Source organism: Ovis canadensis, chromosome 19 (assembly GCF_042477335.2).
Source record: "Ovis canadensis isolate MfBH-ARS-UI-01 breed Bighorn chromosome 19, ARS-UI_OviCan_v2, whole genome shotgun sequence".
Lineage (NCBI taxonomy): Eukaryota > Metazoa > Chordata > Mammalia > Artiodactyla > Bovidae > Ovis > Ovis canadensis.
This window is the reverse complement of record NC_091263.1, coordinates 46,838,901-46,862,107: the sequence shown is the minus strand read 5'-3', so window position 1 is coordinate 46,862,107 and position 23,207 is coordinate 46,838,901. Positions and strand designations below refer to the sequence as shown.

Genomic DNA, 23,207 nt, shown 5'->3' with positions numbered 1-23,207 from the left:
CCTCATCCATCAGAAGGCAGACAGAATGAAAACCACAATCACAGAAAACTAACTAAACTGATCACATGGACCACAGCCTTGTCTAACTCAATGAAACTATGAGCCATGCTGTGTAGGGCCACCCAAGATGGACAGGTCATAGTGGAGAGTTCTGACAAAACATGCTCCACTGGAGGAGGGAATGGCAGACCACTTCAGTATTCTTGCTGTGAGAATCCCATGAACAGTACAAAATATTATGTTTGTTCAAATAAATTTTCAGCATAAAAAACCACCTGTCCAAAGATAGTTTCAAAGTCTACCATAATATGTTAGGCTTTTTAATATCTGATACAGCTTATGCTCAAGTTTGAGCACAGGAAGTTTCCCGAGCAGGTGGGTACAAAGGCAACTCCAAGGACAAGGGAATAAAAATGGGGCACAGGCCACATGATTTCAATTACAATCAGAACTGGGCCCAGTTTGGAGCCTCTGGGATGTGCTGGATGTAACAACCCCCTCTCCCAATTAGTCAGAGCACCTGGACAGTGAGCTATAGGTAAGGTGTGGACAAGGATGTGATGGGGCTAGAGTGGAGACTTTGATTTTGGGAGATCTAAAGTAGACTTTTTAAAGTGTGTATGCATGTGTTTGGGTAGAGGATTTTTCTTTTCTTTAAAGTCGCTCAGTCATGTCTGACTATACAGTCCCTGGAATTCTCTAGGCCAGAATACTGGAGTGGATGGAGGATTAGGGAGATTTACATTCACAAGAGGGAGTCAGAAGGTTCCAGAGGTGGGTGGATTTTATATCCGAGGTTTAGATGAGAATTTCCCCATTTGTATTAACGGCACTCTATCGGTAATACCTGCCTGGGGCTCCGGGTCAGGAAGGGTTGTGAAACTGACTCTGAGTTCTACAGAGAAAGCAAGCTGTGATGATTAATAACATCTGCCCTGGCATGGGGCCTGAGAGGCACATTTACTGCGAATTTAATCAGGATTAGAACATTCATGGGGCTGCCATATCTGTTCATCATCATGGAGGTACCTCAGAGCTGCCAACCAGGACTAAGAGGAAAGACCAGGGGGCAACCTGGGAAATTTAAGCCAGAAAAGAATCTGAGTTGTGATGACACAAAGCTCTGTGGGATCTATCCTCAGTTGTGATAACATAAGGCCATAGACACTCTTGTGAGCCAAGACGACAGAAAGGCCACTTGGCTGAGAAACGGGAGGGAAAACGGCAGGCAATGCGGCTGAGAACTTGTATTCCACACTGGCCTAGGAGAGCCTGGCATATTTGCAATTTTTTTGGCTCCACCTCATGGATTTGGGAAATATGACTATTTATTGGGCTTCCCACTTTTCTTACTTTTTTTCCATCATCCCTTTGCTAAACTTCTTAGCAAAGTCTGCTTGGAAATGTTAGCCTGTCTCAGGTGTGCTGAGGGAAAATAAAGAGTTGGTCAATGATTTATTTAAATCATAGTACATAAAAGGCGGGGGGAGAACTGCCCCCTGGTGGTCAGTTAGGAAAATCCCTAGAACATTATTCCCAGAAGTGTTCCTGGACCCATGACTTTCTACAAGGGAAAGTGGTGGTGGTTAGTCTCTAAGTTGTATCCAACTCTTGAGACCCTATGGACTGTAGCCCACCAGGCTCCTTTGTCCGTGGGATTTTCCAGGCAAGAATACTGGAGAGGATTGCCATTTCCTTCTCCAGGGGATCTTTCTGATCCAGGAATCGAACCCGGGTCTCCTGCATTGCAGGCAAATTCTTTACCAATTGAGCTATAAGGGAACTTCACAAGGGAGTACTCCATGGTAAAATTACTCTGGGAAACAATTTAAAATTATACAATATATACTCATCCATTAGTTACTATATTATATATCTTTATGACATTCCCAGTATTTATTACCATGCTAGGGAGGTGATGGAATTCCAGTTGAGCTGTTTCAAATCCTGAAAGATGATGCTGTGAAAGTGCTGCACTCAATATGCCAGCAAATTTGGAAAACTCAGCAGTGGCTACAGGACTGGAAAAGGTCAGTTTTCATTCCAATTCCAAAGAAAGGCAATGCCAAAGAGTGCTCAGACTACCGCACAATTGCACTCATCTCACATGCTAGTAAAGTAATGCTCAAAATTCTCCAAGCCAGGCTTCAGCAATACGTGCACCGTGAACTCCCTGATGTTCAAGCTGGTTTTAGAAAAGGCAGAGGAACCAGAGATCAAATGGCCAACATCTGCTGGATCATGGAAAAAGTAAGAGAGTTCCAGAAAAACATCTATTTCTTCTTTATTGACTATGCCACAGCCTTTGACTGTATAAATCACAATAAACTGTGGAAAATTCTGAGAGAGATGGGAATACCAGCCCACCTAACCTGCCTCTTGAGAAATCTGTATGCAGGTCAGGAAGCAACAGTTAGAACTGGACATGGAACAACAGACTGGGTCCAAATAGGAAAAGGAGTACGTCAAGGCTGTATATTGTCACCCTGCTTATTTAACTTCTATGCAGAGTACATCATGAGAAATGCTGGACTGGAAGAAACACAAGCTGGAATCAAGATTGCCGGAAGAAATCTCAATAACCTCAGATATGCAGATGACACCACCCTTATGGCAGAAAGTGAAGAGAAGCTAAAAAGCCTCTTGATGAAAGTGAAAGAGGAGAGCGAAAAAGTTGGCTTAAAGCTCAACATTCAGAAAACGAAGATCATGGCATCTGGTCCCATCATTTCATGGGAAATAGATGGGGAAACAGTGGAAACTGCCAGACTTTATTTGGGGGGCTCCAAAATCACTGCAGATGGTGACTGCAGCCATGAAATTAAAAGACGCTTACTCCTTGGAAGAAAAGTTATGACCAACCTAGATAGCATATTCAAAAGCAGAGACATTACTTTGCCGACGAAGGTCCGTCTAGTCAAGGCTATGCTTTTTCCTGTGGTCATGTATGGATGTGAGAGTTGGACTGTGAAGAAGGTTGAGCACCAAAGAATTGATGCTTTTGAACTGTGGTGTTGGAGAAGACTCTTGAGAGTCCCTTGGACTGCAAGGAGATCCAACCAGTCCATTCTGAAGGAGATCAGCCCTGGGATTTCTTTGGAAGGAATGATGCTAAAGCTGAAACTCCAGTACTTTGGCCACCTCATGCGAAGAGTTGACTCATTGGAAAAGACTCTGATGCTGGGAGGGATTGGGGGCAGGAGGAGAAGGGGATGACCGAGGATGAGATGGCTGGATGGCATCATGGACTAGATGGATGTGAATCTGAGTGAACTCCAGGAGTTGGTGCTGGACAGGGAGGCCTGGCATGCTGCGATTCATGGGGTCGCAAAGAGACGGACATCACTGAGCAACTGAACTGAACTGAGTCCAACAAGTCCAGCAGTCAAGAAACTAACTTCTTTTAACTCACTATTATTTGAACATAGACAGAAAGACCTTTTTTTCTTTAATTTTTAATTTAACCCAGCATTTTGGGAGACAAGGAAAGATTGATTATGAGGTTGTCTTCCTCTTCCAATATGGAGATTTCCTTTCCAGAGCTTTTCCCTGACAAAACCTAGAAAACATTGCATTTTTATAGCATTCCCCTTCACGACTGCATTAGTAAAAAGCTGGCTTATGTTAAAGAAAAATGCCCAGCTGGAGACAAATAATTTACTAGGTCACAGCTTTCTATCAAAGAAAAGCTGATAGCTTATCAGTACACTCCAGTTTTTCAGATACAACTACCCAATAGAAATCCTAGAAATGAGCACATAATGTTATAGACAACTCTCTGGATTCTAAAGCTCTTCATAGTTGGGAGGTGGGAAAACACAGTGGCTCGGAGTGCTGCGGGCTCTGTAGTCATATTCACAGTTCTGACGACAGCTCTACCTCTTATCAGCTGTGCAACTTTGGGCATGCTGCGTAACTTCTCTGTTCCTATAGTTCCTCATCTGTGAAATGAAAATGGCAGCATTTCCTACTTTGCTGAGGATTAAACGAGTTAAGACATGCAAAGTCTTAAAAGAGTGCCTGGCAGTTGGCCAGTAATTGACTGTTTCTGCATTTGCACCACTAAAGTCGGGAGTACGAAGTATCATTTAAAATGGAAAACAATATTTTTTCCCTTTAAAAATACCTTTTGTTCAGGCTGAGACCACTTAGAAATGTTGGCCAACTATCACTAACATGTATTAGGGTGATATTTTAAACTACTAACTTTTAAAATTTGGAAACCCTTGGGAATTTTCCTCTTTTAACATTTAAAAAAATTTGTGGGAAAATATATATAAAACTGTCTAGGTGGCGCTAGTGGTAAAGAACCTGCTTGCCAATGCAGGGGATGGAAGGATCCCTGAGTCGGGAAGATCCCCTGAAGAACGGCATAGCAATCCACTCTAGTATTCTTGCCTGGAGAATCCCGTGGACAGAGAAGCCTGGGGGGCTACAGTTCATAGGGTAGCAAAGATTCGGACATGACTGAAGCAACTTGAAGTGTGTGTGAACTTACCGTTTTAATCATTTTTAAGATTGCAGTTTGGAGAAGGAAATGGTAACCTACTCCAGTATTCCTGCCTGGAGAATTCCATGGACGGAAGAGCCTGGCGGGCCACAGTCCATGGGGTCACAAGGAGTCAGACACAACTGAGTGACTAACACACACACACACACACACACACACACAAGATTGCAAATATCATCACAATCCATCTTCAGAACGTTTTCGTCATCGCAGATGACACTGTATCCACTCAACTCCCTGCTCCCCCCCACCTCAGCCTGCAACAACCACCATTCCACTTTCTGTCTCAAGAATGTAACCGCTCTAGATACTTCATATAAATGGAATCCTACGGTATCTGTCCTGTTGCACCTAGCTTACTTCCTTTGGCATACTGTCTTTAACGTTTATCCATATCTGCCATGTGTCAGAATTTCCTTCCTTTTAAAGGAAGTAAAATGAAAAATATTCCATTTGAAGAAACTGCATACTGTTTTCCACAATGACTACATCATTTTATATCCCAACCAATAGTGCAAAAGATTCTGATTTCACCACAGCCTCACCAACACTTTTTTATATATATTACAGCCATTCTAATCCATGTGAAGAGGTACCTCATTGTGGTTTTGATTTGCATTTCCTGCAACTCACTCCAGTATTCTTGCCTGAAGAATCCCATGGACAGAGGAGCCTGGCGGGCTATTATACATCACGGGGTTGCAAAGAGTCGGCACGCCTGAGAGACTAACACACACACACAGAATGACTAGTAATGTCAAGTTCTTAACATTTTTAAATGATCTTCAAGAAGAGTTTCATGAGAAGAACACAGATTTCAGTCACTAGCTCCCATCATCTGACATTTAGATTTTCCTATATACATATGCATCTTTGACAATTTTAAAGTTTTCCTTGCTTGGAAGGGGAAGAAAGGACACATATCTGGTGTCTATTTTAATTAAAAATGTTTAATAGTTAACTTTGAGGTATGGATGGTGAGAGCTCTTAATTGTCAACATCACAAAATACTTTTAACTCTGCATACTTTTACAAAAATCAGACATATATTTTAAAACAAACAGTGAATTTTGAAAATTAAGAAAATTTTAAAAAACAGCCATCATTTTGTGAGACTTCAGAGACTAAGAAGAGTCTCTTGTTTGTTTTAATCAAACTTCAGCAGGAAATTCAAATAATAGCAGAAACACATAAAATTCCTCAGGGTTTAGTGTTCTAAATGCCAGTCAGACTCAAAGTAATCTATTTCAAATCCTGTTACTCACACTTAGTGACTTTATTTAACGTTTCAGAAAATGTTTAAACTGTTTCTTTTTTATGTTTAAAAAATTTTTATTGTTTCTTTAAAATTATTATTTTATTTTTTGCAAATGTATTTTAACCAGACTGTTTTATTCAAAGTCTGGAAATGACACATTTTCCAGAAATGAAGAAAAATTATACTAAAGAGCTAAAAAACAAGCAAACTTACTGGCATTTAAATATGAACAGAAGCTACCCAATCTAAAGTAATATTTAACTTGATATATGTAAAAGTTAACATGTCGACATAAGTTGATAAACTCTAGTATTCATAAATAACATTGTTTTTAAAAATAGGTTTTAGGTTTGATATTTTATGTGGCATGAATCATCAGGACTGCATGATGAGTCTGGAAAAGTAATAAATAACAAATGAGGTTTTTGAAAAAAATAATTTCAAAAGCAAAATTCTAGGACCGTTAAACATGTATAGAGTAAGAAATTCCTTTTAACGTGGGATACATGTGCATTTTAATATGCTTGATATAACATGGGGTAGGTATCTAAATGTAAAAGTTCCTAAGACTGACAAATATCTTTAAATGTCCCTTACTGTAATAATTCAAATTACAATTTAAAAAAAAAACATTGAAAACGTCTTCTCTTCAAAACACACTGTTGAGAAAAAGAAAAAACAAGTTCAAGACTGGGAGCAAGTCTTTGCAAAGCATATATCTGATAAAGGATTTGTATCCAGAATATACAAAAAGAACTCTGAAAACTCATTAGGAAAACAAATGACCCAAGGAAAAAAAATGCACAAAATATTGAACAAGACAATCACTGAGAAGATACACAGCTGACAAGTAAGAGCTGACAAGTAGTGAAAAGATATTCAACATCATTTGTCATTAAGGAAATGCAAGTTGAAACTACAATGAGTTACTACTACATACTTTAATATTAGAATGGATAAAATGGAGAAAGATTGACCATACCAAATACTGATAAGGATGTGGAGGAACTGGGCCTCTCACTCAGTGCAAGTAGGGATGTAAAATGGTACAGCCACTTTGGAAAATTTGTTAACAAGTTAAACACACACTTATTGTATGATCCAGGCATTCCACTCTTAGCTATTTACTCAAGAGAAATGAAAGTATACATCCATATGGAGACTTGTACATGAATGTTCATGATAGCGTTCTTCTTAGTAGTGAAAATCTGGAAACAATTCAAATGTCTACTAATGGTGAATAAACAAATGGGACTTTACACATACAACGGAATACAACTCAATGATAAAAAGGAATGAAATATCCATACACATTATAGCGCGGATGAATCTTTAATTATGCTGAGTGAAAGATGCTAAAGAAAAAGATTATGTACCATATGATTTCATTTATATGAAAAGCAAACTATTGGAGAGAGAGAGAGAAACAAGATCAGCAGTTGCCTGGGGCAAGACAGGGCCTGGGATTACCAAAGAACCAGAGAAACATTTTGAAATGAAGTTAAGTTTTTACTAAGCTTCCCTATGGCTCAGTTGGTAAAGAGTCTGCTTGCAACGTGGGAGACCCAGGCTTGATCCCTGAGTGAGGAAGATTCCTGGGAGAAGAAAACGGCAACCCACTCCACTATTTTTGCCTGGAGAATTCCACAGACAGAGGAGCCTGGTGGGCTGCAGTCCATGGGGTCACGAAGAGTCGGACACAACCGAGTAACTAACACTTCCATTTTTTCAAGTTTTCAGCATCTTGATTATGGTGATGGTTTTGTGGGTATATACGTAGGTCAAAACATCAAACTGTACATGTAATCTTTTTATTTTGTGGGACTTTGAGCTGCTGCTGCTTCCTTTTACTGCCTAAGTGGTGCTGAACATCCAGTACAAAGCAAGATATTTATAGTTCTCTGAGGATCCTCTGTCTTAATTATATTTGAAAATAATTCATCCATTTAATCATTCTACCACCTCTCACTCTCACTCTTTGGTTTTATTGAGATATAACTAAAATCCAGCTCTGAATAAGTTTAAGGTGTGCCTCCTGATGACTTGACATACATATGTTGGGAAATAATTACCAAATAAGCTTAGTTAACATCCATCTCCTCATATATTCACAAAAATTATTTTTCTCAAATTTTACACATTAAGTATGTGCAGTTTCTTTTAGGTCAGCTGTACCTTAATAAAGTAATTAAGAAAAGGCCTAATTATAATAACTCAATAATACACAGGGATACAAAGTAAAGTAAATAATCTTTCATCTGGTGCCATCCATCAGATAATCTCCTTGAGGTTACCAAAATGAGTACTCCAGTGAGTGCATTCTTTCATGTTTTCCCTTTACTTACATAAATGTATGATCTCATTATAGGCTTTAAACTTTTTATGTAATGGGTGACCCATTAAAGTGGTATTTTCTGCAACAATCTATTAGGGTTTAAAAAAATCTCTTATTATGCATAATAATTTTTAGTTCTGGGATTGAGGCTCATTTTTTTTTATAGCTAGAATGCCTTAAATACCAAAAGAAGGGATGTAAAACTACACACAGAAGCATCTTCTTTACAGTAAATTACTAGATAGAAGACGCAGTCCTTACTGAGGGAGTCAGAAAACCAAATTCTTTCTATAGTGAGAGGCTGTTTTTCTGCAAGATGTAATTTAATCTGGAAAAGGAAAACCATTCAGCGTTTTAAACTATAATTAGATTCTCACTCTAGGTTAAACATTGCAGCACGGATGTTAGATGCGGCAAGTTTGACTGCAAACCCACCTTCGGGATTATTTTGGTTGTACAAGCTAGAATATCATACCAACTCCAAGATTTTGCCACAGGTCAACTTGTTAAAAAAAATCTTCAATTAAAAAAAATGATTAAATATATGCTCACTGTGAAAAATGCCAAAAATACACAAGTATATGTGATGAAACTTTCTTATGCTCTTCCTCTAATTCCATCTGTTAGACACAACCACCTTCAACAATCTAAATGCATCTTCCCAGACTATACAGTGTGCGTGGGCATGCATGCATGTATTTCCTGCTTTTATTTTGACTATTCATTAGCTTTTCTTTTTTTTCAAGTCTTTAAAAACTGTGGTAAAATATATATGACATAAAACTGACACTTTTATGACAATGACATAAAATTATAAAAATGACAATCATTTTTTTAATGGCACTGTTTTAGAATCATCAGAACATGCAGATCATTTTTCTTTTTAATTGTTTTTGGTCATGCTGCATGGCATCCAATATCTCAATTCCCTGACCAGGGATTGAACCCATGCTCCCTGCAGTGGAAGCATAGAGTCCTAACCACAGGACCACTGAGGGAATTCCCTCAGTCAGTTTTAACTGGTTTAGTGGTATTAACTGCATTACACTGCTGAACAACAAACAAGACCATTATTTCCAAAGCTTTTTCATCACTCCAGATAGTATCCATTAATCATCAACTCTCATCTTCCCTTATCCCAGCTCCGTGAGTGTGTGCTCAGCTGCACAGTCGTGTCTGACTCTCTGCAATCCCATTGGCTGTAGCCCACCAGGCTCCTCCGTCCATGGGATTCTTCAGGCAAGACAACTGGAGAGGGTAGCCAGTTCCCTCTCCAGGGAATCTTCCCGACCCAGAGATCAAACCTGTGTCTCCTGCACTGGCAGGTGGATTCTTTACCTCAGAGCCACCTGGGAAGCCACCCCAGCTCCAGGTAATGACTAATATACTTCTTGTCTCTCCAAATTTCCCTAGTCTCGATGTTTCACACAAGAAGAATCAAATATCCATAATCAGGGGTGGTGAAATTTAGTAGAGATATACACATGCAGCTGTGCTTGACACTCAACTACTGAGATTTCCTCCACAGAGGCTGGCAACAGATCACTGTCCTGAGCGTCACCTTTGAATTCCTCTCCACCTCCCCACCAGCGAAGGCAATGGCACCCCACTCCAGTACTCTTGCCTGGAAAATCCCATGGACAGAGGAGCCTGGAAGGCTGCAGTCCACGGGGTTGCTGAGGGTCAGACATGACTGAGCAACTTCATTTTCACTTTTCACTTTCATGCTTTGGAGAAGGAAATGGCAACCCACTCCAGTGTTCTTAACTGGAGAATCCCAGGGACGGGGGAGCCTGGTGGGCTGCCGTCTATGGGGTCGCACAGAGTCGGACACGACTGAAGCGACTTAGCAGCAGAAGCAACAGCCACCTCCCCACAATTCAGCAACTGAAAAGTCAACACCATGGCCCATGCCTGTTCAACTTGATCCTTATTTATGCTGACTGCTTGTTAATATTTAGAATATCAGTCCTGCCTATATAAGGCTAATTTTTTGTGAAACCGATTGATTTTTTTTTCCTCACGCCATTTCTGAACCTCTAACATGGTAGAGCAATCGTCTATTTCATTTACGAGACCTCTGCTCCTGAGGGCAGGGGAGGCTGTCTAGCTCATTCATTCTTTCATTCCCAAAATGTTTTATTGAACACTTCATATACTGCAGTTGCTGGACCAGAATATCAGAATACCACTGTGAAAAGGCAAACGCCATCTTGGGCTTCACAAAACTTACGTGCTTTTTTTACTTTCTAGTAAGAAATCTATATGCAGGTCAGGAAGCAACAGTTAGGACTGGACATGGAACAACAGACTGGGTCCAAATAGGAAAAGGAGTACGTCAAGGCTGTATATTGTCACCCTGCTTATTTAACTTCTATGCAGAGTACATCATGAGAAACGCTGGACTGGAAGAAACACAAGCTGGAATCAAGATTGCTGGGAGAAATCTCAATAACCTCAGATAGGCAGATGACACCACCCTTATGGCAGAAAGTGAAGAGGAGCTGAAAAGCCTCTTAATGAAAGTGAAAGAGGAGAGTGAAAAAGTTGGCTTAAAGCTCAACATTCAGAAAACGAAGATCATGGCATCTGGTCCCATCACTTCATGGGAAATAGATGGGGAAACAGTGTCAGACTTTATTTTTGGGGGCTCCAAAATCACTGCAGATGGTGACTGCAGCCGTGAAATTAAAAGACGCTTACTCCTTGGAAGAAAAGTTATGACCAACCTAGACAGCATATTCAAAAGCAGAGACACGACTTTGCCAACTAAGGTCCATCTAGTCAAGGCTATGGTTTTTCCAGTAGTCATGTATGGGTGTGAGAGTTGGACTGTGAAGAAGGCTGGGCGCCGAAGAATTGATGCTTTTGAACTGTGGTGTTGGAGAAGACTCTTGAGTGTCCCTTGGACTGCAAAGAGATCCAACCAGTCCATTCTGAAGGAGATCAGCCCTGGAATTTCTTTGGAAGGAATGATGCTAACGCTGAAACTCCAGTACTTTGGCCACCTCATGCGAAGAGTTGACTCATTGGAAAAGACTCTGATGCTGGGAGGGATTGGGGGCAGGAGGAGAAGGGGACGACCGAGGATGAGATGGCTGGATGGCATCACCGACTTGATGGACTGAGTCTGAGTGAACTCCAGGAGTTGGTGATGGACAGGGAGGCCTGGTGTGCTGTGATTCATGGGGTCGCAAAGAGCAGGACACGACTGAGCGACTGAACTGAACTGAAGAAAAGTCAGGTGAAAAATACCTGAAGAGCCAAATAAAGAAAAGAATGCCCAATAATCAGGAGTGGAAACAGGTTCTTTTTTTTTTTAATTGAAGAATAGTTTATATACAATGATATGTTAAAAAAAAAACAAAAGGAAAGAGGCTCTGAAGATGAGTAACTGTGTGATTAACCTCGGTCCTCACTGAACACCTTCACACCCTCCCTCATACCAACTTTAAATAAACAAGCTCATCACCTGTCAGACCAGCAAGGATGAAAACATACTTGATGTGGACAGAAAAGCTTCTACATTCGGTGTTGATGAGACTGCCAGAGAGGATGATATTTTTGGAAATAAACTCACAAAGAGGCCCTGTTGAGTAGAGAAGCCAAAGAAACTCCAGTTTGAGATCAAAGGAAAAGTCCGGGAATTGAGGACCAGGAGAGAGGAGCCAGGCTGCACTAGGGAGTGTGAGCAGAGGCTCCAAGTGCAAAGAGCTGGTGTGATTAGAGTGTTGGGAAGGAGGTAAGAGTGAACACAAGGCACTACCGGGGTCAGGCTGGGAGGACGGTCAGGGAGGGTCAAGTCACACCAAGTTTTACAGATTACAGCCAAGGGTGGAGCTGATCCCATTTGTGATTTCAGAAGCTCCGACATCATTTAAGTCTATATTCTCCAGCACTTCTCAAGGTACTGAAATCAGTAAGAATCTGAGAAATGCATTGAGCATCCCTGTAACTTGCCTGCATCTCAGCCTGGTGCCGCGCAGTCCCTGAGACAGCCTCTCGGACACTGCAGATAAGCCCAGGGTTAGACATATCACCCTCCGCTTCCCTGATGTCTTTTTGGCTTTCTCACATCTCCACTTCCCAAAAAACAAACAACTGAAAATGTCTATTTTCAAAGTATACTTCATTCGATGAAAATAAATCAGCAAATAATTACTGAGTACTCTCTATATGTTTGGCCTTTGTCCAAGTGCCTTGTTTCTTTTAACTCGTTTCATCTACCCATCCTCTTCTAGCTGAGGAAACCAAGGCAAAGGAAGACACATCATTTTCACCGCAGTCACACAGGTGTTGAGAGGCAGAGTCTGTGTCCTGGATGGCTGCAGGGTAGTCCTTGCTGCCAGGGGCCAGCACACAGAAATTGCAATCCTCTTGTTAATTTCACTAGAGGCAGCATTTTGAGAAGATCAGGAAAAAGGTGTCTTTAACTGTTACACAACATACTTGTGCACAATTCACACTTTTTGCACATTATACATCAATACCCTTCAAATATGAATTACCCTTCAAATATGCCTCTCAAATATGAATTACTGAGATTGGCTAATGAAGAAAGATCCTGAGAAATCACATAGAAATGCTACTTATACAACCACAATTGATCTCTATCACATTGTCATCCCTACGGCAAGGCTGGGTCAACCATTGAAATATTTCGTTTTCCTCCTCATTGTATTCCAAAAAGCAGTGAAAAATAGAAAAAAAAAAAAAAACCAAAGTCTTGACATAAAAGATATAAAGCACATCTTCACTACCAGTAAGCTAAGGAAGAAAATCACTGCATGCATAAAAACAAGCATTAGTGCCGTTCACAACTGTACACTGGACTTAAATTACTCAAATATTCAACTGCAAATAAAAAGAAAAGTTTACAAGTGTGCAAATGAAATATTAGAAATATGTTGTAGGAAATGTATCTATGGCACAGTAGAGTTAGAACATTGTTACTTTTTGCTTGTTTTTCTTTCTGAGGAGAGAATCCCTTTGTAAAATGTAATCTGTTATTTAACTTTTGGGTACTTAGCTTTTACGTGAGAAGAGAGCACTAACTGTATTTACTGATTTTCTTCCTCATTGTTCATAACTCAGAGCTTTTGACAGTAGATCATACCATACATCATATCCTATTTCCACTTGACAAGTCAACGTACACTCACAAATATTCATAAACCCAGTTTCCTGTACAACACACCAGAGTTCAGCATTTACTGAGATGTCTGCCTACCTTGAACTAGAAAGTTCAGTCTTGCCTTCCTTTTGTTTTCACTGGAATAACCTTTGGATTTTGTTGGCCAGGCATAGATGTCATCTTCTTCCTTCACACATTCTTTCTTCTGGATTTCTCATCAAAACCTGGAACACAGAACAGAGTAGCTCCTTGATGTCTGTGGGCACGGAGGAGAGAACTAGAAATCTCACGCCAGGGACACTTCTAACGCATTTCCAATTTTCCTTTGGTTGGCTACAGTTGAATCACTGTTTTAGAAATTCACTTAATTAGGAGATTTAGAATAGAGCTATCTCAAAATACAGAGGAAAAGAGGACACCCTCTTTAACAACTAAAGATTTGAAACGGATGTGGCTTCTCATGTCCGACCTTCCATTGAATACAGAGTGTTAGGCTTCTGTCTTTGTAGGAGATGCTGAAAGCACTAAAAGTTACCTACAGTCAGTCGTAAAATCAGGGCTGTCAGAGCAGGGGGGAACTCAATAAAATATCACCTCGGAATGTGTGTCTCAGAAATGCTAAAACCAGGATGGCACTCCCGAATCTTGTTTTTAACAGATGTCAGTTGTGGAGGGAATGAAGTGCGTGTCATGAATACTGATGAAATAAATGTCGTGTGTGTGTGTGTGTGTGTGTGGTGTGTGTACTGCACCATAAGATACACTCATTTATATGGATTTGTCATTCTCCCTATAAAAGAAAACAGCTTTTCCGCAGAAGCTCTCCCTGAGTCAGGAAGCACCGCACTCCCTCGTCAACTGCGGGCTCCAACTGTTTCACATGCAGCAGGGAGTGAAGATCGGACCAGGAGGGCAGAGACAGTGGACGTGGTATTCAGTCCTCATTCTGCCACGTGGGTCAGTAAAACTCCACCGTCGTGCCATGAACCCCAATGCACCCCCGAGCCCGGCCTGTTCGACCCACAATCCCTCTTAGACTTGGAGGCAGGTGTGAGGTGGAAGGTGACAACAGGAAGTTGGCGCAATTCCTTCACAAGCATCTTTCCCCCTTTCCCCTTATCGCCGCCCTAGGATGAATCCACCTTTTCTAACAGAAGCAGAGAACAAACCTGACTCCATATACGATCTGTTTCTTCAATTCTAACCCTGGTGCTCTGTGGCTCGTACTTAGCCATGCTGGCTTGTACCTTCTGTAAAGGAACGTTGCCGAGAGCCTGAAATATACGGGATAGCCCATTCTCAAGGCTCTGACCTTTCCATTCAGATAGTTTCTTCACATGCAAAGTGAGAGGTCGGTGCGAATCAAAGAACAAGCCCCTTCCAGGCCTTCCAGTTCATGAGAAGCTTCAACTTCGTATGGAGTTCTTTGTGATTGGGCTATGGCCAAGTTTTATTGTACACCTTCCAATTTTTTTTTTAAGGATGAGCTTATACTATTTTCATAACAGAAAAGAATAATTCATTTTAAAAGAGAACATTTCTCATTGTTACTCAGACATTTTCACAAGCTAAGATGCTTGTATTCCAGTACTAAACTTACTATGCGACTCTCCACAAATATAAAACAAACAACGTTTCAACACATGCTTATCCAACAGACTGTATGAAACAAATGTAAAATTTGCTTTAACAGGCAAAATTGGATCTGTGACTCTATGCTGTTGTTTATTCACTAAGTCCTGTTTGCCTCTTTTACGACCCCATGGACTGTGGCCTGGCAGCTGCTCTGTCCATGGGATTTCCCAGGCAAGAATCCTGGAGTGGGTTGCCATTTCCTCCTCCAGAGGATCTTCCCAACCCAGGGATGGAACCCACATGTCCTACGTTGGCAGGCGGATTCTTCACCACTGAGCACCAAGGAAGCCCCTGTGACTCTAAACAACATGATAAGGATGAAACTAAACAGCCCAAAGATCCAATCTCAGCCAAAATCTCACATCACACAGAGAAATTAGCAGTACTTAGATATTTAACAATGCCTTGTAATTTTTTTAGACTTCTGGGTTTCAAAAATTTCTGACAAAGTAATTCACAAGCCATAATTAACAAAAACAGGCAACCTCCCCCAAAGTCTCCCAGAGCAAAAGTAAATTCCTCAGAGCCCCCCCTCCCACTCCCAGTCAGCATGCTGTGAACAGTGGCATGCCAACAGTAAAGCCAGCAGTAAACAGCAGAAGCCAGAGGGTTTGGATCTTGCTCCGAACTGGCGTCTGCTGAAAATGGCTTTAGCAAAAGAAGGCTGTGATTAGAAGATCATGACATTTCCAGCACCCACTTATTAACATGTCTGGAGAATCACCAAAAGGAGATCATACAGGATCATTCCAGGATATTTACAAATACTTTTGCTGTTTCAGCCTTCAGAGCAACTCAGTTTCTGCTCTGGAGGCTGACAAAGAATGCAGACACCCTAACCAATCACTCCAGGTGGTCTCCCAAGTAAGACCCTCATCACTTCCTGGTTGCTCCAACCATAAAACCATGCATCCTTTCTCTTCATCACCCCACTTCCCATTCATCAAATCCTTGCAGCACCACCTCTAAAACACATCCCATCTATCTGTTCTTCTCTCCTTTTCCCCAGTGCCATTCCTCACCCAAGCCCCAGCATCTTTCCCTTAGACTCCTTCCACAGTCATGCTTCTAACTGCACCCCGGCCCCGGGTCACTCCCTTCTTCTCACAGTGGCCACATGACAATCCTCTCTCACCGTCAGTATTTCTCACGCTGGCCTCCTTTTCCTTCCTACCTTTGCCAAGCCATTCTCATCTGCTGTCCCCACCGCTTACTTAGATTTCTGTTTCTCCAGGTTGTCCCATAGCTGGCTACATCTCATCATTCCAACCCAAAACAATGGCCTTCCCTGACCACTGTATCCTAAGTACTATCAATCTGCATTTGTGTGACTCTTTCCCCCTGATAATGTCCCATAGGATCCTAAAGACACATCCCCAGCAAGAATGCAGAAGGAAAAGCTTGCTTGTCTTATTCAGTGCTAAAGGCCCAGAGCCTAGAACAAAGCACATAGTAGACAGGGGACTGACTTTTAATCAAACGAATGCTTCAGATTGAATCAGGACCCAACTTTTCAATCCTCTCTGTCCCTTCAAAGTCAACGCCTTGCTTAGAAGACAAGTTGTTAATTTTCAGAAGAGACATCTCTCTCTACGAGTACCTTCACTGTGACCCCACAACTAGGTTAGCCTCCAACATAGAGTTCATTGCTCTGGAAACAGAAGATTCTTCAAAGATGTCAAATGAAACTTAAGACCTTGCTGACACGCGAAGATGACTTGTACAGCGTGTCTTGACTTAGGGGAACAACTGCGTAGGCTGTCACTGTCGGAAGTGAACGGCTCAGCGTCTGAGTGGGTTGATGGGTATGGCACATAGGCTGAGGCAGACGGATATTTTTCAAGGGCTAAGGAAGCTTGCTAGGAGGTTCTCTGTGCTCTAGCCAGGCATTCTATGAGGAGAGCTCATTTGGGGCCCAGGTAAGAGGATCAACTATCTGAAACTTTAGATGGGCCTCCTCTCAAGGTAATTTCACTCTAATTTGCAGAGTGAACTACAGAGTGAGACTGATGGCCGATTTTCTGCATAGTATCATGATTCAGAGATCAGTTTTACACATTCATCACCTCTTTTGTTTCTCAGGGCAGTTCCAAAAGCTTGGCCTGATGTACTAATTATACCTGATTTATATATGTAAGTATGAGATTTGCAATCCCACCATGAGTAAATATGGAAACTTGATTTAGAATCAGATCTTAGATCATCTAGAAATGCTAATGAACCAATAAGAGAGAAAATGCAACAGGTGTTTTCAAAACCTACTTTTTTGAGGTACAGTTTATATACAATAAAATACACTCCTATTTTAAGGGCTCAGTTTGTTGATTTTTGACATATAAACACACCCTTATACCTACCACCTCAATCAAGATATAGCATGTCTTATCCTCTGCAAAGTTCCTCCACATCCTTCCATCCTCCATTCTCCCCTTTATCTCTGATCTCTGCGCCAGGAAGCCACTGATGTCCTTCCTGTCACTATATAGTGCGGCGTATTTTTCTACAATTTCATACAAATTAAATCAGACAGCCTGAATTCTTTTTTGCATGTGGCTCCTTACACTCAGCTTATTTCTGAGACACGACCATATTGTTACACGTTAGTATGTATACAAATACACACACACACACACGTTTCCAGGTGGCACAGGGTGAAGAATCCACCTTCCAATGCAGGTACGCAAGAGACTCAGGTTTGATCCCTGTATCAGGAAGATCCCCTGGAGTAGGAAATGGCAATCCGTGCCAGTAGTCTTGCCTGGAAAATTCCAAGGACAGAGGAGCCTGAAGGGTTATAGTCCATGGGGTCGCAAAGAGATACATCTGAGTGACTAAAAGTGCGCATGTACACACACACACACACACACACACACACACACCATATCCTTTTTTTCTCTGTAAATACTTTGGAGTAGAATGGCTACATCCTATGATAGGGTATATTAATTTTACACAAAATAAAAACCATGCTCCAATGCAGCTTTACCATTTTACATTCCTCCCAGCAGGATATGAGAGCTCCAGTTGCTCCACGTCCTTACCAACACTTGGTATTGTCAGTCTTTTAATTTTGTCCATTTTAATAGGTATGAGGTGGTATTTCATTATGGTTTGAATATGGGTTTCCTTGGGGCTAATAATGTTGAACATTTTTTAACATGCTTATTGCCCAGCAATACGACTTCTGCAAAGGGCAATTTGCGAGGTTAAGAGATATAAATTTCACATGTGTAAGAACTTGCTTTATTTTAGAAACAATTTTTGAAAAACAGAACTTGGAAAAATATTTACTAAAAGAGTCATGAAATATTCAGATTATGAAGATCACATATATTTAGAGGCTAAACTAAAAATAATGAAGGCAGTAATATGGCAGAAAATATTCACATTTTATTTGCTTTGTATTTTGCACTGTACACTCATCTAATGCTCTAAGAAACTGGGGGACTGGAACTTGAAGAAAGGGGCTCAGACTGAATTAACTTGATGTCAGCAAAGAAGGGAAAAGCTTTGCTCTTTTCCCTTCCAATTATTCTTTCTTCCCTAGACTTCATTTTATAGATCATGGGCTCAATTATTCACTGTATCTTTTTATATCTAGTCTCATAAAACTGTAAGATGAATCATTACAAAATTAATATTCAACAGGCTTTATATAACTCTGCTTAATGCCATGTATAACTCAAGATTTTCATCACCCCAAGGCCTCTCAAGATCTATAAATGCCACTACATTAATAAAATACCAGGTATTTAACTCTAACATTCCCATCACAACTCAACACCACAAAACCACTCAATTTAAACTAGACAACCGGACAGACACTGGTGATACACATGGACTACACAGAAAAGGTCGAGCTCTGTATAAGAAGTCCCATGATGACAACCAAGGTCATGTTCTAATCCATTTGTTTTGAGAAACTCAATAGTTCTAATAAAAATGAGCTTATTGTGCTTCTAGGGGCACTCACACAGGAACCACTATGAATTTTTTATACCACATGGTCCCAAAGAGTTTCTCACTCTTAAGTAATCATCACCTTCCAGGCAGAAAAAAAAAAAAGCTGCTGAATGCATCTACTAGATACCACCTCATAACCCCCACCCAACAGAAGCAGAAGAGAGTAAGAAGAGGTGGCAAGAATCCACAGAAGAACTGTACAAGAAAGGTCTTCATGACCCAGATAACCACGATGGTGTGGTCACTCACCTAGAACCAGACATCCTGGAGTGTGAAGTCAAGTGGGCCTTAGAAAGCATCACTACGAACAAAGCTAGTGGAGGTGATGAAATTCCAGCTAAGCTATTTCAAGTCCTAAAAGATGATGCTGTTGAAGTGCTGCACTCAATATGTCAGCAAATTTGGACAACTCAGCAGCGGTCGCAGGACTGGAAAAGGTCAGTTTTCATTCCAATCTCAAGGAAAGGCAATGGCAAGTAATGTCCAAACTACCGCACAGTTGCCTTCATTTCACATGTAGCAATGTTTATGCTCAAGATCCTTCAAGCTTGGCTTTAGCAGTACATCAATTGAGAACTTCCAGAAGTACAAGCTGGATTTAGGAAAGGCAGAGGATCAGAGATCAAATTGCCTGTGTTCATTGGGTCATAGAGAAAGCAAAGGAATTCCACAAAAACATCTAACTTCTGTGTCATTGACATGCTAAAGCCTTTGACTGTGTGGATCATAACAAACTGTGGAAAACTCTTAAAAAGATGGGAATACCAGATGACCTTACCTGTCTCCTGAGTCACCTGTATGCAGATCAAGAAGTGATAGTTAGAACTAGACATGGAACAACTGACTGGATCAAAACTGAGAATGGAGAATATAAGGGTGTTATATATAAGGGTGTAGGGCTTCCCTGCTGGCTCAGTGGTAAAGAATCCACTTGCCAACGCAGGGGACATGGGTTCGATCTCTGGCCCGGGAAGATCCCACATGCCACGGAGCTTAGTTGCTCTAAGCCCTTGCCCCCCAGCTACTGAAGCCCCATGCTCTAGAGCCCATGCTCTGCAATCAGAGAGTAGCACCTACTTGCCACAACTAGAGAAAAGCCCAAGCAGAAATGAAGACTCAGCACATCCAAGAATAAAATCAATATATACATGAAATTATCAAAAAAAGAAGCAGTGTAATAAGCCTGTATATACAAACAAGAAGACAGGGTTAAGGGTGCAGCTGGAATGAGGTGAAGGAGTCACTCTGAACACCATTTGGAACCAGACAAAAAAGACTGTTGGAATCCTGATTCCTGCCACTTGCCTAGTAGGTAACCTTGAGCAAGTCACTTAAACTTTTTACCCCAATCCCCTTATCTTGAGAAACAAAGCTAGTAATTCCTACCTTCTTTTACAATGCCAAGTATTGAGTTAAACTTCATTAAGTTCCCAGGGGAACCTGGCACAGAGTCTGAATTTGGCAAATATTTGTCAAATGAACGAAAGAATCGTGACCAAACACACACTGGGTCTTTAATAGCAAAAGTGGCACCTGGGCAGAGCAGAGAGTGAGGAAACAGAGAAATGAGACATTAGTCCTGTCTTCCACCTAGTTAGAGGGACAGAGAATATATATTATTCTTACCCCCATGCACACACAAATACATACAGGCTTCCCAGGTGGCGCCAGTGGTAAAGAACCCACCTGCCAATGCAGGAGATGCAAAAGACTCCATCCCTGGGTTGGGAAGACCCCTGGAGAAGGGAACGGCTACTTACTCTAGCATTCTTGCCTGGAAAATCCTATAGACAGAGGAGCTTGGTGGGTTACAGTCCATGGAGTAGCAAAGAGTTGGACAAAACTGAGCATACCCACACACACAGGCTGTAACCTATAGCCAATCAGTAAGAAATATACAGCAAAGTCATAAAGGAGCATGCTTCATGTAGCCAGGCCAGGGAGATGCAGCCAGCTCAGCTACAACAATCCCTTGAGCCACCAGTGAGCGGTCCATATGTAAAATCAAAAAAAAAAAAAAACACATAAAAGAACCATATATTTAACCTAGTATAGCCAAATACTGTCATTTTAACCTGAAAGCAGTATGAGTTTACTAATGCGGTACTTTACGTTCTATCCTTCTGTGTTCTCAGCCTTAGAATCCTGTGTGCATTTTGTGTCTGCACGACATGCCAGTTGAGCCTGGCCACACTGCAGATTACCAGCAGCCATGCATGGCTACTGGCTTCTGTACTGGACAGCGTGGTTCCAGATGTGTGGAGACGGGGGTGTCTGCTGAATACAGACGCAGGCAGGTGGGCTTGTGGAGCAAGAGGGGTTTGAATGGATGGACATGAAAAGATGTGACTTTGGGTGCTTTTCAGAGCTCTCTGCTGGCATGAAGGCTCTGGCGGGAGCACCTTCTAGAAGGCTCCTTGACCCTGCTCCTTCTGCCTCAAGGAGTTTCTGAATCTGCTTCCTGCTGGTGCACAAGCCACACTGGGGCCTGGCTCTTGCTCTCTGCTGACCCTCCGCACCCCCATGCTGTCCCTTCCTTCCTGGGACCCTCTTACTTGGCACAATGCCTGGGGTACAGAAAGCACAGATACGTACTTTAAATAAGTGATTTCTTCATGACACTATATGGCTCTAACTAAATCAAACACAAAATGAATACTTGAGAGAGTCAAGTTCTGGCTCCCAGAGCCACAAGGTCTGGCGGAGCCCCAGTTTTGTCTCTAGGGTTTTGTCTCTCCAGCCCTCTAGCCACAGAGTCAGGAGCTAAACAAGTGCCGGAGCCATTCCCAGCAGAGAAGCCAATGGGCGCCCGAGCTCAAGAGGGGACAGGTGGGCACACAGCCAGGCTGTGAGCATGGCCCTTGCAAGAGACACCTGACCCGCCACGGTCAAGTCTACCTTCTTTTGGCCGCACCGCATGGCATGGGGGGGGGGGGGTCTTAGTTCCCCAGCCAGGGATGGAATCTGCACCCCCTGCAGTGGAAGCTCAGACTCATACCCACTAGACTGCCGAGGAAGTCCCCAAGTTCATTGTCTAAAGCAAGATGGACGAGGGAGACCCACGTGGCCGGGAAGTGTGTGGTGACACGTACTGAAAAGGAATCGAGGTGATGAAAAAAACAGGAAAGAGAAAGATGGAGGTTAGAAGAGGAAGGCAGACACTCAGAAACCAAGAGTCATTTTACAGGCTGCCCCTCCAGCAGCTGAAGACACCCTCCCCTAATCAAGTGTTCAAAGCGGCCCCTCTCTGGAGGCCATGCCAGGTCACATGGGGGGCTGGACCCACAGTGGCCTCCGGCTCCCTCCCCTATCCTGTCTCCTCCCATAGCTAACATCTGGGCAACAATCACGGGCAAGCAAACAAAAGAAGTGGCTTGGGTGAGAAGACAGGACAAGCATTCTCTGCTGCAGCCCCCTGCTGAGTCCCAATCACAGACTTCCTATTGGTTTGCAGGAGAAGGAATTTCTGAGTGGTTGCTAATCTCAGCTCAATAATATCATGATCAGAAGGCACGTTCCTTGTGTGGAAGTCACCCAGGACCCATCCGTTGTCAGCACATGGGAAGGTGACCCCACTGTGCCTGGGTCTTGCAATTTTTCTCAAGTTTTAAATATAGATTTTGTGGGACATTTTCCAGTTTTAAAATGTTTGGAATGACGTCAATAAATTTTTAAACACTGGGCTGGCCTACACTGTGCGAGCCAAAGAAAGCAGTCGGTGGGGCTGCCAGCTTGAGATTCCTACTCAAGTTCAAAGAGACCCAGTCGAGGTCCAGCTCCACCACCATTGGGCCGTCTGTAGCTTCTCCGTTCCATTTTGTTCTGAGGCTTAATTCGGATCAGGCACATGAAGGGCTTACCAGGGCTTCTGGCACACGGTGAAGGCAGTTAATAGCTGGTGTCGGCTAGCACTACAGAACTTCTGAGACTTATTTCTAACTGTGATATAGGGAGCAGATGACAGGAAACCCTAGAGACAAAACATCTGAAACAGGGCTCCTCTCCCACAAATGATTCCCTGTCTCTTTAATTCTGTTTCATGGGTTAGATTTATATGCTTTCATTTTACTGTCAGAATTTATGAAACTCGATCTGGCTGCATAAAGGCAGCAAGGAAGTCGAGGAAGGTAAAGTGAAAGCGGAGGTTGGTTTAAGTTTTCTAGAAAGTACTTTGGAAACGTTTCCCAGGTGGCTCAGTGATAAAGAATCTGCCTGCCAAAGCAGGAGTCGTCTCACAGGAGTTGAGAGTTCAATCCCTGGAGGAGGAAATGACAAGCCACTCCAAGTATTCTTGCCTGGAAAATCCCATGGACAGAGGAGCCTGACGGGCTACAGTCGATGCGGTTGCAAAGAGTCAGACATGACTGAGCAC

At 42.1% G+C, this 23,207-nt stretch overlaps 1 protein-coding gene across 4 annotated transcripts in view; it reads right to left on the bottom strand.

The window, feature by feature from the left end:
- Window positions 1-23,207, bottom strand: part of FRMD4B (FERM domain containing 4B) — a 375,185-nt gene that overhangs the window by 246,907 nt on the left and 105,071 nt on the right. For all 4 annotated transcript variants that reach the window (XM_069561668.1, XM_069561673.1, XM_069561676.1 and 1 more), the window contains one exon: window positions 13,334-13,461. The gene's annotated coding sequence lies outside the window, so the exon portion shown is untranslated. The remainder of the gene's footprint in view (window positions 1-13,333; window positions 13,462-23,207) is intronic.